The sequence below is a fragment of the Hyperolius riggenbachi genome, chromosome 5 (assembly GCF_040937935.1).
Source record: "Hyperolius riggenbachi isolate aHypRig1 chromosome 5, aHypRig1.pri, whole genome shotgun sequence".
NCBI lineage: Eukaryota > Metazoa > Chordata > Amphibia > Anura > Hyperoliidae > Hyperolius > Hyperolius riggenbachi.
Window position 1 is genome coordinate 59,470,699 of NC_090650.1, and position 16,541 is coordinate 59,487,239.

Here is a 16,541-nt window from a genome sequence, read left to right on the forward strand (position 1 = left end):
TCACTAAGAATAGCATCCAGCTTTGTACTGCCTCATATACTAGGTCTCGGCTTGTTGACGTCATCAAGCCATCACCGGGTAATTGTGACAGTATGAGGCCGGCTGCCTGGCTGGAGTACTAGATGGAAGGGAGCCGAGGAGAGGTGAGATTCTAACCTACTATAGGGATCACTATGAACAGATTAACTTGCAATGCTAAATACCAGAATTTCTGAACAAGAAATCAAGCAAGCTATTAAAAATGTAAATAACACAAAGTCCCCATGCTTGGATGGCCTACCCGTTGAATTTTTAAATTCCTTAGTGAGTGAATACCCACCCCAATTAATGCACATGCAAAATAAAATGCTTAGACGCAACGTCAGGGTTTTCAGCCTAGGTGAAATTGATCCCTAAGAAGAGAAAAGATCTGACTGTCTGAGCCCTGTATATACAGTATAGCACTTGTAACAGAATTGTGAAGCCTGAACTGAAAGTTTTGGGCGCTGCTGCTAAAATTTTGGACATGTGCCCAAAATGCTTCATGCTAATATTACCATCGTCCAAACCAATTGTACTTTTTGAAGATAACACTAAATCTTCCTTAACCTCCTTAGCGGTATGCCCGACACTGTGTAGGGCATACCGCTCGCTGGCCCCAGGAGTCCCCCATGCTTAATTACTATGATCTATTGGCTGCAAATCCTTTAGCTAGCACTAAGCTAGTTAGTACACGTGTTCGGCACCCTAGATTGCCCGCGATCACCCGATCCAGCCAGTTAATACATTACCCCCCAGTGTTCGGTGCATCCTCCCAGCACAGCTTCGGTCTCTCTATGGGGAGGATCGGGCTTGCGCTTGACCTCTTGATGTCGGCGACGTCATGTGCGATCCTCCCCATAGTGAAGACCGGAGCTGTGCAGGGAGGCTGCACCGATCGCTGGATCCAGGCTGGGTAATGTATAAGTGGGGGGGGGGGGGTGCCGGACATGTGTACTAGCTAGCCTAGTGCTAGCTAGGGTTTGCAGCCAATAGATCATATTAATTAGGCTGGGGACACAAATGAGCAAAACCTCCTAAGCAGCGTAACGCTCAGGAGGTTAAGAAGTCTTTTTATATTACTATTATATTTAATACAAGCATGTAGCTATTTTGCCTTCACTTTCAGAGGGATACAAAATATTTAAAAGATACCCTCGTTATTATGTTTAATTATTTTTCTATTTGGCAAAATTAACATTCAACAGTGTAATTGTAAGAAGTCTCTGGGGGAAACAGCGTTACTCATTTAACAATTTTAAAGGGAACCTAAACTGAGAAGGATCTTGATTTTTTCTTTTAAAATAATACCAGTTGCCTGCTGATCCTGTGTCTCTTATACTTTTAGCCAGAGCCCGTCAACAAGCATGCAGATCAGGTGCTCTGACTGAAGTCAGACTGGATTAGCTTCATGTTTACTTCAGGTGTGTGATTCAGCCACTACTGCGACAAAGAGATCGGCAGGACTGACAAGCAACTGGTATTGTTTAAATGGAAACATCCACCATATCCCTCTCAGTTAAGGTTCCATTTAATATAAAGGGGATTTTCAGTTCTAAGAACCTCTTTATTCCTCCAGGAGACTCAAACCTTGTATCCCATCTGCTGAAATGTGTGGATATCCCAGTGATGATGTCCCATCTGACCAAACAATTACAGTATAAATGACAAGCACATTGCATTTATATAGTGTATACCTCAAGTCTCACTTGAAATGGGAAACGTTTTTTTTTCTTTTAAATTGCAGCTGCCATTACTTTGATGGTGAACACTTTGTTCCAGGTAAATGGAAGCTTGTAATTTAGTGAAAAAAACATTTTCTGTATAAAGGGAATCATTACGTCTATCATCTCAACAAAGTAGCAAAAACATAAAAAAGCATGGATAGGTACGCCAGTAAAAGTTTTCCACAATCTGTAACAAAATAGAGGTCCTATTTAAGGTCAAACAAATTGTATGTAATATTTTTTTGTTTGTTTTGCTTTTTTATTCTACTTTTGCGAAGAAACATGAAAACAGTGGGAGACCGTGAAGATTGAAAGCTACAGATTAGAATATAGTTTTTTCTTCTTTTCATTATTATTTATGATTTTGCAGACCGTACAATCTACATTCTCTTTCTGCTAAAGTTTTATCATATTTACCCTAAACTGTGCTTAAACTCTTGACCACTGAGTGGATTTTCTTCTTCTGGACCGAACAATTTTCACCTTTCAGTGCTCCTCCCTTTCATTCGCCAATAACTTTATCACTACTCATCACACCAAAATGATGAAAACTTTTTTCGCCACCAATTAGGCTTTCTTTGGGTGGTACATTATGCTAAGAATTATTTTTAACTGTTTAAAGAGTACCTGAAGCTAGACAGAACATTTTTTTTGATTTTTTTTCCTTGAGTATATCTGGATAGTGCAGAGGCTTCCCCAGTCTTCCTATGTGCCCCCCCCCCCCATCCTGCGCTGTGAACCTTTTTACAATATTCAACATTTTTGTTGAATATTTCTGGTGCCCACAATTCACTCTATAAATGAGCATATCCACAATGTACGGCCCAAACCTTCTCAGTGGCACAGAGTCACTTGGCACATGGCTTTTTCCTTTATGCACAAGTGGCGCTGTGCTACTATACAGGCATTAACCCTACTGGTTGTAAGGATCCGCTCAGCTGGCTGCACAGGCAGACAGCTGTTTGACCATTCCTCTAGTCTGAAGGTTACAGGTCTCTGGAAGAGAGACCTGTCTTTCCTTTGCAAGTCTCTGGTCTGTTCTGCTGTTGAGGAATTTGCATACATTCGTTATGCAAATCCCCTACCTGCCTCCTGTGAGGACTGGCACTATAAAAAGCTATGTTTCCCAGAGTCCTTTGCTGGTCATTTCTTCAGGGTTTGTTGTAAAAACTCCTAGAGTGTCAGCCATTGTTGATCTTTTAAAGTTTACCTTAGGGTAATTCCTGGAACTGTACTAGGCAGTTCCTAGTGCAGTTAGATTGCATATCTGTTTTGTCTGTCTGTTGCGATTGTCCTGTCCCAGCGGTGGTCGACAGGAAATCGTTCTGTTTGTCTGGGTGCTAACCGGGGCAACGGTTGCTACCGGTAGCACCTTCTGATCTGTCTTGCTTGGATCGCACTAGTCTTGCGCTAGCGCTGTGGATCCTTTTGTTCTGTTTTCCTGGATCGCACTAGCCTCTAGCGGTAGTGCTGTGGATCCTTCTGATCTGTCTTGCCTGGATCGCACTAGCCTTGCACTAGTGCTGTGGATCCTTCTGATCTGTCTTGCCTGGATCGCACTAGCCTTGCACTAGTGAAGAAACAAGCAAGGGATACCGCTCTACTGTACCGTGGCAGACAGTGCAGGAACACAGGCAGCCGAGCCCAGGCAGTCAAGATGTGAAAGGAAGGAAGGTCCGCACCAAAGTCTCCAAAATCGATATATCGGTATATTTATTGAGGACGTATCCAGACATACAGAAAACACTCGACTAACATGTTTCGGACGCCAAGTCCTTAATCATAGTCAACAACTATGACTATGATTAAGGACTTGGCGTCCGAAACATGTTAGTCGAGTGTTTTCTGTATGTCTGGATACGTTCTCAATAAATATACCGATATATCAGCCTTGCACTAGTGCTGTGGATCCTTCTGATCTGTCTTGCCTGGATCGCACTAGCCTTGCGCTAGTGCTGTGGATCCTTCTGTTCTGTTTTCCTGGAGTATAGCTGCAGCAGCGGTTGCTACCAGCTATCTCATCTGCCTGTCTTGCTTGGATCGCATTAGCCCCTAGCGGTAGTGGCTGAGGATCCTTCCTAGCTTATTCCTGTTTTCCGTTTGTCTGTCTTGTCTGATACGAACGCTTGCTGTAGGCTCAGTGAGGTAACCGTTAAGCAAGTGCTCGCGTTCTCTGTTTCGTGTTTGTCTGTCGGTGGTTAGTTAGGCGTGCTTGTCTCTGTTGTGCTTAACACGCGGAGACCGCGCTGTAAACGCGTTCGCTGTTGCGAATGAGTGCGGTGTTCGCATTTAGTTAGCGTTTGTTATTTTCCTTATCTTCTCATTGTATGATTTGCTGTGCCTTTGCTACTCTCGTCCTCTGTCTTGCTTAAGCCTTGTGTCACCTCTAGCAATCGCCTCTCTCGCGATTGCGTTCCTACTTTGTTTCTGCTGATGTGTGTTCACTGTCGCTGGGTCGCGACTAGATTGGTGAACACACATTCATCCTGTACCTGTGCTCTTTCTCTTTAAGGGCTGTTCAGCCCCGCATTGTCTTGATCTGTACAATCCCCATCTGGCATCTGTGGCCGTGCAGCGGTTGTACTCGTCTGCACTCCACAGCACCATCTGCCGGTGGGAATTGCCCTCTACTGGTGCTTGCACCAAAGCTCTGTTTCCCCCTTCATACGCTTGTGGAGGTTTTCTGCCGTGTCAGCGCACGCCTGGTGCGCTGATCACGGAGATTATCCCACAATCGTTACACTGGTGCTACCATATTGTACATGGTGAGAACAATGGTCAAAAAGATAAAGATGGCTGACAGTGGAGCGGTCGCGGAGGTGTAGGCGTAGCTAGGGTTTTCCTCACCGAAGGACAAAAACAGTTTTTGCCCCCTTCCCCAGGACAATCCTGTGCAAAAAAGGTGTGGCCATACATCAGAATGTGGGCCTTGTCAGGGGTGGAGCCAAATATACAAATGCTGTTTAGATAGCCAGATGTGCCCCTTCTTTCCTATAGGTAGCCAAATATGCCCCCTTTCAAATAGCAAGATGTGCCCTGTTGTAGATAGCCACATGCCCCCCCCCTTTGATAGCCAGATGTGTCTCCCCCCCCCCCATTCAGATAGCAAAATGTGCCTCCTTCCCCCATTTAGATAGCCAAATATGCCCCCCTTTAGATAGCCAGATGTGCCCCCTTTTTAGATAGCCAGATGTGTACTAACAGCAAAAGACTCACCAGTTTCAACATTCTGGTGATGACGTCACCTCTCCTCAGCAGCGCTCCCAGCATCCTCTCCTTGGTAACAGCAGCATCTCTTGCCACATGACACCACTGTTACCAAGGAGAAGATGCTGGGTGTGCTGCGGAGGAGAGATGACATCAACGCCGCAACATTGGTGACGGTGAGTTGGTTCTGCAGAGCTAGAGAGGGAGATAAGCGGGGGCGCTTCAGACGACCTCTCACGCATGTGGGGGTGCAGCGGCCAAACTGAACATCCTCACACTGCTGTGCCTGGGGACATATGTCCCTCCTTGCCTCCCTGTAGCTACACCTCTTCATGGAGGATCAGGGAAACCTTGGTAGGCTTTTATCTACAGTGGTAAGTATCTACCTTTTTTCAGCCTCAGGTTTACTTTCAATTCACTTATTAACCTGAAATCAGAACTTACCTTGTTCCATGTTGTGTTTAGCTGGGTTTTAAATTAGAAATGCATATATTTAAAACACATCGAATGTGTAGGAACATCTATCACGCTGGCTACTGGTGAGCTGTCACGTCTGGCATCTCATTATATCAATTAGAGAATCCATTACACAGTAACTTGGTGCCATTTCTGTTCAATTTACAGTATATTTACAGCTGCTCCCCATTTAGAAAGAAAATTTAACTACAGTTCTATGTAGTCTGAATGCATTTCTTCCCCTTTCTTTCGGTCTTGAAACATTTTCATTTTATTACTAAAACTGACCAACCGTGACTAATTTATATACAGCTCTGCGCTGGGGCTATAAAGACCAGACTCAAATAAAGTTGTTTTTAGAAAGAGTGAATTACATACATGTGTATAAACAGAACACACATGTACTTATTCTATGCAGTTCTGTATTAAGGACAGGTGCTAGCCAGATGTACGGGTAGCTATGCCAATGTTAGATCATGTTAAATATATATTGGTTCATGATTCCTAAGTTATTCCAAGCAGAACCTTTCGTACTTCCAAAAGCAAACCTCGTTCCATTTTACAGGAGATGGCGGCAGAGATGGTGACAGAGATCCAGAGGTGTGACAAATGCCATTAGGAGTTTCCTAAAACTGGAGTTTGCTCTCCTTGTCAAACATCTGATTTCTGAATAAACAGTACTTTATTTTCCCTTCCATGAGCCTATGTAATAAACCTCACTCTGAGGAAGCCGAAGCCTTCTCATTAGGCTGGGGGTGGAGAGTTAGGATGAAGTAATAGGTTGAAATGAGGACAAGTAACCGAAAAATTAATAAATTCAGAAGACAAGCCAAAGTAAAAAAAAAACAAAAACTAGCAAATATTAAGGGACTAGGAGGAATCTGTTTTCTACAACACTATCCCAGTAAAGGAGTAGAATAGGGGTTAAGGGATGCCTTGGAAGCAGTACACCGGATTGCCCAATCGGTCGCTGGTTCACCATAAACAAATGAAAAAGAGACGGCACACAATTGGCTGCAAAAACTGTTGCTGTGCATTATGGAGCAAAGCACTGCATTACATGTTACGGACTTTCGTCCTTCCTCACATGCATAACAGCGATTGAATACAAACCAACATCATATATAACAAACAGTTGGACACGACCTCACTTCCTGTTTGCCCCACCCAACATACAATTAACCCTTGAATGTCCATCACCTAAAGTGCATAAATAACACGTTTTAATGTTCATAACGGTTGATTGGCACTCCCTCTGGGCTACCAAATAAAAAAGTCCATTACTGACTGTGATTCAAAGGTTATCGCAAAGACTTCCTCCTACAAAAAAACCTGTGAAAAAACGTGGGTTAAAAATATTGCATAAACCTGCATGCATATAAAAGTACAAAATATAAAAACATATTGTCTGCATCTATAACATCTTTAGCATCACAAAAACCTTTCAGGGGTAACCTTTCGTTTATACCCCTGGGAGATACCACGTCCAGAAATGTATTCACCAAGCTTCCCTTTGTTTGAGCCAATTGTGTGCCGTCTCTTTTTCGTTTGTTGAAAGGAGTAGAATAGTACTCTGCCTCTGTTTTATGCCTTATCTAACCTGCTTGGAACATGTAAGATGCCAGCAGAGACTGTCACAGAATGGTGGGTCTTATGTGTTGCCATCAGCAGTGGAGGATACAGGAAAGTTTAGGAGATCATAGTTTTCTTGTTGGCTTCTGATCAGGTTGGAATTGGTTACAACGTTTCTTCTAGGTCATAGCCTCAGTGTGTGCTCTATTAGTGACAACTGAAAAATGGGCAGAAAATCAAGTTGAGCACTAAAGCCAGAAAGGGATCAGCACTCGATCCCCCAGGCGACAGTGCTGGGCTAGAGGTTAGCAAAGCATTCTGTTGCTATGCGGTGGGGGTGGGCTAATGGTGCAGCACACAAGTAGCATCACAGATAGGGATGAACAAGAATGCCTCTTGTAGCCAATCGGCCAATCGTAAAAAACATATACTTTTTTATGCATCTAAATGACAGATAATGCATTAACCCATTGATATTGAAAATGTATGTATATCCTCAGTAGCAGGGCCGGATTTACCATAAGGCACTGTAGGCACGTGCCTACAGGTGACTTATTATGGAAAGGCGGCTTACTCCCCTCCCCAGTGCTTCTTCCATCTTTCCCTTTGCAGAGTCCCAAGCAGAGTGTAAATAAGAGGTTACTCGGTATTCCACTGACTAGATCTTCCTTCAGTCGGGGGCACTACTAACTATTTAATACTGAGGGTACCTCTGGCTACCTAATGCCAAAGGGCACCTGTAGCAACCTATGACTGGCAAGGGAAGTAATGGAGAAGGGACAGCTGGGACAGCCAGCACACTTGTGGTGCAGTTTGGTGGGAGTGTGTAGGTTCATGGAGGGTGAAGTCTAGGGTGCTAGGACATCTGTGCCTATAGGCTCCTGTGATGTAAATCCGAGACTGCTAAGTAGTGAATTTCATGCGAGGATGCCTGTTGGCTTACAGTAGTGAACTAAATAACAAGAAGCCCTTGGGCAAATTGCAATGCTTTTGTCAGGGACCTAAGTACAGATGTGGGGTCCCCCTTCTGAAGCCTCTTTAACCACTTGTCATATATGCAGGCTGGTATATCCAAAACTCCGAGCTCAGACCGTGTAGCGCTCCATACCTTTAGCTATATCAGTTTGCATGGTCCATGATGTAGGGGCCTCTGGGAGAGGGTGGGCTGCAAAGCCTCCCTCTGTCCCCAAAAGTCCATGTCCAATCCATGGACAAGGAGATCATCCCCAACTTTGGTGCCCAGAAGAAGGTGTGGGTAACTACCCCCACATCTTTAGGAAGAGGCACTGGGGTCATTCATGTTGGCATCTGGGGTCGCCTTTAACAAGGATACCCCAGATGCTGCCCTTCCTTTCCCCCCTCCAGATGAATTTGTCTGCTCTGTGACAAAAAACAAATACAACCATGCTGCCCTCATCTAGAGTTGAGCCGAAATTTTCGTAATTTCGCATTACTAAAATTACGCATGCGAAATTTGCGATTACGATGCGAAATTACGGTAGCGTAATTGCCATTAAAATCGTAATTAAAAATACCGTAAGCGTAATTTTCAACGCGTAATTTCGCGTTTCGTTCATGCCGTAATTTCGCATTAAACGCTACCGTAATTTCGCGTTAAACCGTAACGCTCCGTATAATATAAAAAAGCCGCCGACTTTAAGGGTTAATAGCAAAGCCCCCTTAAATGCTAAGAGCCTCAAATTTGGAGAATATATTAAGGAGATCAGGAGGAATAAGAGGAACATTTTTTTTTTCAAAAAGACCTTATAGTTTTTGAGAAAATCGATGTTAAAGTTTCAAAGGAAAAATGTAAACATTTAAAAACCCGCCGACTTTAACGGTTAATAGCAAAGCCTGCTTAAAGTTTAGGAACACTAAATTCCCAGGGTATATTAAGGGGATCAGTGGGAATAAGAGGAAAAAAATTTTTTTCAAAAAGACCTTATAGTTTTTGAGAAAATCGATTTTTAAGTTTCAAGGGCGAAAATGTCTTTAAATGCAGAAAATGTCAGTTTTTTTTGCACAGGTAACAATAGTGTATTATTTTCATAGATTCCCCCAAGTGGGAAGAGTTTTACTTACTTCGTTCTGAGTGTGGGAAATATAAAAAAAAAAAACGACGTGGGGTCCCCCCTCCCAGACCTCTTTAACCCCTTGTCCCCCATGCAGGCTGGGATAGCCAGAATGCGGAGCACCGGCCGCGTGGGGCTCCGCACCCTGACTATACCAGCCCGCATGGTCCATGGATTGGGGGGTCTCGGAAGGGGAGGGGCAGCCAAGCTTTCCCCTCCCCCTCCGAGCCCTTGTCCAATCCAAGGACAAGGGGCTCTTCTCCACCTCCGATGGGCGGTGGAGGTGGAGGCCGCGATTTCCTGGGGGGGAGGTTCATGGTGGAATCTGGGAGTCCCCTTTAAAAAGGGGTCCCCCAGATGCCCACCCCCCTCCCAGGAGAAATGAGTATAGAGGTACTTGTACCCCTTACCCATTTCCTTTAAGAGTTAAAAGTAAATAAACACACAAACACTTAGAAAAAGTATTTTAATTGAACAAAAACATAACCACGAAAAAAGTCCTTTAATATTCTTAATTAACCATTAATACTTACCTGTCCCTTTAAATAAATGATCCCTCGCAATATCCTCGGAAATGTTCTATCAGTTACAATGTAACAAAGTTATTACAATGTAACAACTTTGTTACATTGTAACTACGCCGCACCCAACGTCACTCACCGCCGCCGCCGCCGCGCCTGTGCTGCAGGACCCGACAGAGCTCTGAGCTATAGCTCAGAGCTCTCTAAGCATCTTTGTATTTGGGCTCCAAGGAGCCCCATTGGTCCTTAGCAGACCAAAGGGGTTCCTTCTGATTTAAAGGAACCCCATTGGTCTGCTAAGGACCAATGGGGCTCCTTGAAACCCAAACACAAAGATGCTTAGAGAGCTCTGAGCTATAGCTCAGAGCTCTGTCGGGTCCTGCAGCACAGACGCGGCGGCGGCGGCGGTGAGTGACGTCGGGTGCAGCGTAGTTACAATGTAACAAAGTTGTTACATTGTAATAACTTTGTTACATTGTAACTGATAGAACATTTCCGAGGATATTGCGAGGGATCATTTATTTAAAGGGACAGGTAAGTATTAATGGTTAATTAAGAATATTAAAGGACTTTTTTCGTGGTTATGTTTTTTGTTCAATTAAAATACTTTTTCTAAGTGTTTGTGTGTTTATTTACTTTTAACTCTTAAAGGAAATGGGTAAGGGGTACAAGTACCTCTATACTCATTTCTCCTGGGAGGGGGGGTGGGCATCTGGGGGACCCCTTTTTAAAGGGGACTCCCAGATTCCACCATGAACCTCCCCCCCAGGAAATCGCGGCCTCCACCTCCACCGCCCATCGGAGGTGGAGAAGAGCCCCTTGTCCTTGGATTGGACAAGGGCTCGGAGGGGGAGGGGAAAGCTTGGCTGCCCCTCCCCTTCCGAGACCCCCCAATCCATGGACCATGCGGGCTGGTATAGTCAGGGTGCGGAGCCCCACGCGGCCGGTGCTCCGCATTCTGGCTATCCCAGCCTGCATGGGGGACAAGGGGTTAAAGAGGTCTGGGAGGGGGGACCCCACGTCGTTTTTTTTTTATATTTCCCACACTCAGAACGAAGTAAGTAAAACTCTTCCCACTTGGGGGAATCTATGAAAATAATACACTATTGTTACCTGTGCAAAAAAAACTGACATTTTCCGCATTTAAAAGACATTTTCGCCCTTGAAACTTAAAAATCAATTTTCTCAAAAACTATAAGGTCTTTTTGAAAAAAAATTATTTTTCCTCTTATTCCCACTGATCCCCTTAATATACCCTGGGAATTTGGTGTTCCTAAACTTTAAGCAGGCTTTGCTATTAACCGTTAAAGTCGGCGGGTTTTTAAATGTTTGCATTTTTCCTTTGAAACTTTAACATCGATTTTCTCAAAAACTATAAGGTCTTTTTGAAAAAAAAAATTTTCCTCTTATTCCTCCTGATCTCCTTAATATATTCTCCAAATTTGAGGCTCTTAGCATTTAAGGGGACTTTGCTATTAACCCTTAAAGTCGGCGGCTTTTTTATATTATACGGAGCGTTACGGTTTAATGCGAAATTACGGTAGCGTTTAATGCGAAATTACGGCATGATACGACTGTAATGCGAAAATCACGCGAAAATTACGCTTACGCGAAATTTCGCGAAATCCTTCTTCATTACGATTATGTACTTACGGCCATAATCGTAATTACACTAATTACGCGAAATGTCGCGAAATCGTAATTAGGTCATTACGCTCATCTCTACCCTCATCTTCCTGACACTTCCACCTTCACAGCTGAATGGAGCAAGTATCAGGAGAATAGAACGTAGAATAGAGCACAGCACTGAGCTGGTCATACAGGTAAATTAAAGAAGTACTGTAGGGGAGTAGGGGAAAAAAAGAGTTGAACTTACCCAGGGCTTCTAATGGTCCCCCGCAGGCGTCCTGTGCCCTCGCAGCCACTCATCGATGCTCCAGTCCCCATCTCCGGTGCACTTCTGGAACTTCCAACGTTAAAGTCGGAAAACAACTGCGCAGGCAGTACTTTAGAGTCGGAAATTCTAGAAGTGAACTGGAGCCGTATTGGGCCTGTGCAATGAATTCCTAGTGACGTCAGCGGGAGCAAGGGTGCAGCCGAGCAGGCGCAGTTGTTTTCCAACTTTAAAGTCGGAAATTCCAAAAGTGAACCAGAGCCGGGCCGGAGAATCAGTCAGTGGCTGCGCGGGCACAGGACGCCTGCGGGGAACCATTAGAAGCCCTGGGTAAGTTGAACTCTTTTTTTCCCCCCTACCCCCCTACAGTACTCTTTTAACCCTCTGTACCACAGACTCCTCTTTGAACACATATAGGTACAGCTCCTCTTCTCACAAAACCGTGCTTGCTCACCTCTAGTCCTTTGGAGGGAAGGGCATGTGTAAAATGGTTGTATGCTTCCTGTATGGCTCGGCATAATATGCTTTATAAACACACTCAAAAATGAATACAAGTACAACAATCCTCATGTGAGCAGAACTACAGCTACAGTTTCATGACAGCAAGCACTAATGAGGCAACAGGCAGCACATCTTTGATCATAATGCTAGTCCCGATCATATATTACGGATACATTACTGACATAGGAAGAAATTTTACCCAACTAGATCAACTAAAATGTTTACCACTTAAATGCTAGAAAAATGAACAAAGTTACAAATTAATTATTTAGGTGAAACGACATAGTTTCCTTTGTCTTTGCTATATGTAACCCTCCAATGAGCTATGCATTTAATAAGTGAGGAAGAAGTGTGCAGTTTCGGGTAAATGTGTGTTTGAAATCAGCGAAGGCAGGTCTTACCAAGGCTCTCCTGGGGGAGCTATACGATTCCAATGGGAGGCGAAAGGCAACCAAGTAAAACCACAACGAATTTCATTATAGCCGCCTCTGGAAAGAACTGGCAGAGTAGCAATATAGTTCCCAGTTGGAGCATGCTGTGAACTTTTCAGGCTCTGCGTTTTAAATTAATATACCACTTCCAACCCGCACCTTAGTTTATCTCATTAAGTGAAGATAACTTTCTGCTCCGAGTGGTTTTGTTTGTTAAAGGAACATTTTTATCCAAATAGAAATAAGCACATTTTAACATTAAACAACTAGATAACACTGTGGGTCAGTTGCAGTTACAGTGAGCCTGTGTTTCCACTGAAAAAATAAAGCAAAACTTCACCTTTTTTAAGGATTTCCATGAACTGTAATGAACCGTGGAGTCCAACACTGCAACCCAGGAGGTCGGGGCTCCACTGAGATCGGAAAACACTGCGCCAATTGGGACACCTTTGGCCTCGCTGGATGCCGGCTTCATCCATCCATCAGCTGCTGCTGCTCCACCACAGCAAGGACACCTTTGGATCAGCCCCTCCATGATGGCAGGAAGTAAGGGCCGGCGCAGCCGGATGCTTCTGTGACAGCAGAATTGTATTTACCAGCCCTGCTGAATGCTGCCCAGGAGTCGGGACCCACTGCACCTTTTCAACTGAAACATCTTGGCCAGCACTACCAGATGTCAGCAATCGGGATCCTTAGCAGCATCAGCCATGAATAACTGGTTCATCCCTGCTGAATCTTCTCCTCACTCTGCCACCCCCCACATGTCTCCTTAGGGATGACAGATGATTACCAAGTGAGACTGGTGGCGCCGTAGTATGGCAGTCTCGGCTCTTGGCTTTCAGACATTATCGCCTCATCCTTCCAGAACCTGTATGGGCCAAATGCAATTCCGGATACAACCTCCCTTTGTACTTGGTAAATAAATGATTCTGATGCTGAATAAATAATTTTCTCCTTAAAAGTTATCATGCTGTGGCTAATCTTTTAGAGCAGAAGTTATGAGTCTAGTTCAGGCATGGGCAAACTTGGCCCTCCAGCTGTTAAGGAACTACAAGTCCCACAATGCATTGCAGGAGTATGACAGCCACAATCATGACTCATAAAGGCAAATGCATTGTGGGACTTGTAGTTCCTTAACAGCTGGAGGGCCGAGTTTGCCCATGCCTGGTCTAGTTCCACTTTAAAACATGCATTATTACACTATAATTACACTATTGACGCCTGAATAAACTCAAAAGTGATACTTTGATTTCTGGTGAAATTATATTTCTTGTAGGTGGAGTCTCATGAGCGGAATCACTGACTTTTTATATCCTGTGGAGTTTAGATGTGAGATCTCCGTACAACAATTTATTATTATTTATTTTATTTATAAAGCACCAACTTGTTACACAGCGCTGGAGAATAAATAAAGTCACAGACAAATAAACAGAACAGCCGAATACAACTGAATACATTAATACACAACCACACAACCCTGATAACATTTAGGTACGAGGCTAGGTTCATGTAGTCACTGGAGTGGTGTCAAGGGCGTTTAGTCATTCAATGGGATAGGTGCAGGTGCATGATTGAGAAGAAAACACAAGGGGGGGGGGGGACCCTGCTCCAAGGCTTACAATCTAAAAAAAGGGTTAGGGTCAAAGTAGGTGTGAAAAGATACATAGTTGCTCAGCAGTGGTGGTCAGGGCATTGATGATGGAGTGTAGTGCAACAAGAACAGGTGCGTTTTGAAGCCCTGCTTAATAGTGTGGAAAAAGAGGGTTAGCCTAATGAGGGATGGCATGGAGTTCCAGAGAGTAGGGGCAGCTCTAAAGAAGTCCTGTAGTCTTGCATGGGAATGGGTGATGTGTGGAGTAGTCAGGTTGCAGGTCATTGGAGGACTGAAGTGTGCAACTGGGTGTGTACTTCTAGATAAGTCCAGACATGTAGGTCGGGCAGGTATTGTGGAGGGATTTGTAGGACAAAAATAGTATCTTAAAGGTAATTCTAGAATGAAAGGGCAGGAGGGAGTTGCGGAGAGGGGCCGCAGAGGTGAAATGGTGATAGGAGTGCATGATTCTGACTGCTGCATTCAAGATGGACGGCTTGAGGGCAGTTCAGTTCATAGGGAGGCCAGAGAGGCACTGCAGTAGTTTAGTAGTTTATAAACACATGTAGTAGTAGTAGTAGTAGTAGTAGTAGTAGTAGTAGTAGTAGTTTATAAACACATGTGAGCACAGCATAGATCGTATTTCAGCAGCTACACACTGAACTGCCCTCAGCCAATCAGTGAATGAGTAGCAGGGATGTGGGAGGGGTGATGACAAGCTTCCCTCTCGTTGGCAGTGTACCCTAGATTGAAATGCTTGCAATGCAGGGTCTGGTTGCAGGCTGCATAATAAACTCAGTGCAGTGGGTAAAAGGAATTTGATTTTGTGTCTGACAATCCTGCTTTAAGTGAAAGCAAGAAGTTTTAAATGAGGATGATACCATTGAATGTAGAGTACAACATTACCTATATGTAAAAGATGGAAACTGCAGGTCATCCTTTTCCTTGACAAAATGCAAGAGCATAATGCATTAACTCAGGACAATGGCCGACTATTATGATCTTGCTTTTTGGGCACATGCATGACGTGATAACAACAATTAATTTGTGTTATCAATAATAACACCACCAAAATAAAATAAAAGAAGCCTTCCAAAGCAAACAAAGAATACGCTGTAGATTAAAAAAATAAATAAATAAAAGACTGTTTGCAGAAAACAACAAAAGAAGTCGACCCTCTTTTCCCTTTAAGAAATAATGCAAGACATGTAACCAGTCCTCTCAAGTGTGAGTTTTGTTATCTACAAGGGCTCTTTCATTTAAAACATTCTAGGTTTAATGAGTTGAAACTCCGAAGAGTAATTAGCTTGATTGTGAAACTGCTCCCTTAACATTAGGGGCACTCATTTTCTGTCTGTTTAATTAACTTTACTAGTGGAGGCGAGTGTTTCATTTTATTTACAATGTTTTTACACTGCTTTTTTCTGAGTTTTTCCCCCCTCTCCCTCTCCATTTTGGCCAATGATGAGAAAAGCTCATCGTTGACATTAATGATGTGTGCCATCCACGGCTGGAGTTGCCTGGTGAAATGCGATCCCTAGGCGCACCGTGAGATAAATGTGTTTTGCATTTTGCATGTTTTTATGCATAGAAAAACAACACACCATCGGTTTGCAGAACATGTACAGCTGATTACATAAATTATCCAAGGCTGGGTTACTTCCCAAAGAGCGACAAAGACCCTAAACTTAATTTGACTTGATGTAGAGGGGGGTTTATGGCCTTTAACGCTTAAATCGTATTTGGTGCTTTAAGTTGAAAGGGAAGGGTCATGCATTTGATGCCAGCTTGAAACCTTCCTACTCCAGTGGATGATCAAACACGTAACACAACCTACTGCACCAATGTAATGTAATCCTGCTTTTATCAAAGAAATGTGTGCAAAGGATACAAGGACATGTGCTGTTGTTTTCAAGTTACTAAGTAGATCATGTACTTATTTTATCATGATCATTCTATTTTGTGTCTATAGCAGATAATAATATTAATAATATTTTTATAGAGCTTTTCTCCCTGGGGACTCAAAGCGCTGTGACCCTGCGATTTGCAGTCTCAAAGGCTCGGGAAAAGAGGTGGGTTTTTAGCCTTTTCTTAAAGCTGTCCAGAGAAGGAGCCTCTCGCACTGATTGTGGAAGAGAGTTCTATAGAGTAGGGCAGCCTTTCTCAACCTTTTTACACTGGAGGAACCCTGCCAATAACTTTTGGATCTCAAGGAACCCCTGCATATATTTGTTTTGAGCTTGAGGAAGCCCTGCATTTATTTTGTAGGAGGCGTGGTCTTTAAAAATAGGTGCCGCTGTTTATTTCACTACACCCATTACACTGCTACTCATTATACTGTCTCCTGAGCCCCCAGTTTAGTGGGTTTTTTTTACAGTACCACGTATTATAGTGTGCTCTATTATACTTCCCCCACGATGGGGGGTAATGCCAAGGAACCCCTGCAGAGTACTCTAGGAACCCTGGTTGAGGAAGCCTGGAGTAGGGGCTGCATGGGAAAAGGCCTGTGCACTACATGTTTTTAAGTAGATCCTGGGAATAACCATATTCA

General features: G+C 43.7%; 1 long non-coding RNA gene across 4 annotated transcripts in view; it reads left to right on the forward strand.

The window, feature by feature from the left end:
• Positions 1 to 16,541, forward strand: part of LOC137519624 (uncharacterized) — a 346,634-nt gene that overhangs the window by 117,227 nt on the left and 212,866 nt on the right. For 2 of the 4 annotated variants that reach the window (XR_011021040.1, XR_011021041.1), the window contains one exon: positions 12,750 to 13,327. The exons of the other annotated variants lie outside the window; for them this stretch is intronic. This is a non-coding gene — a long non-coding RNA (uncharacterized lncRNA). Of the gene's footprint in view, positions 1 to 12,749; positions 13,328 to 16,541 lie in introns of those variants that run through there. 4 annotated transcript variants of the gene reach the window in all.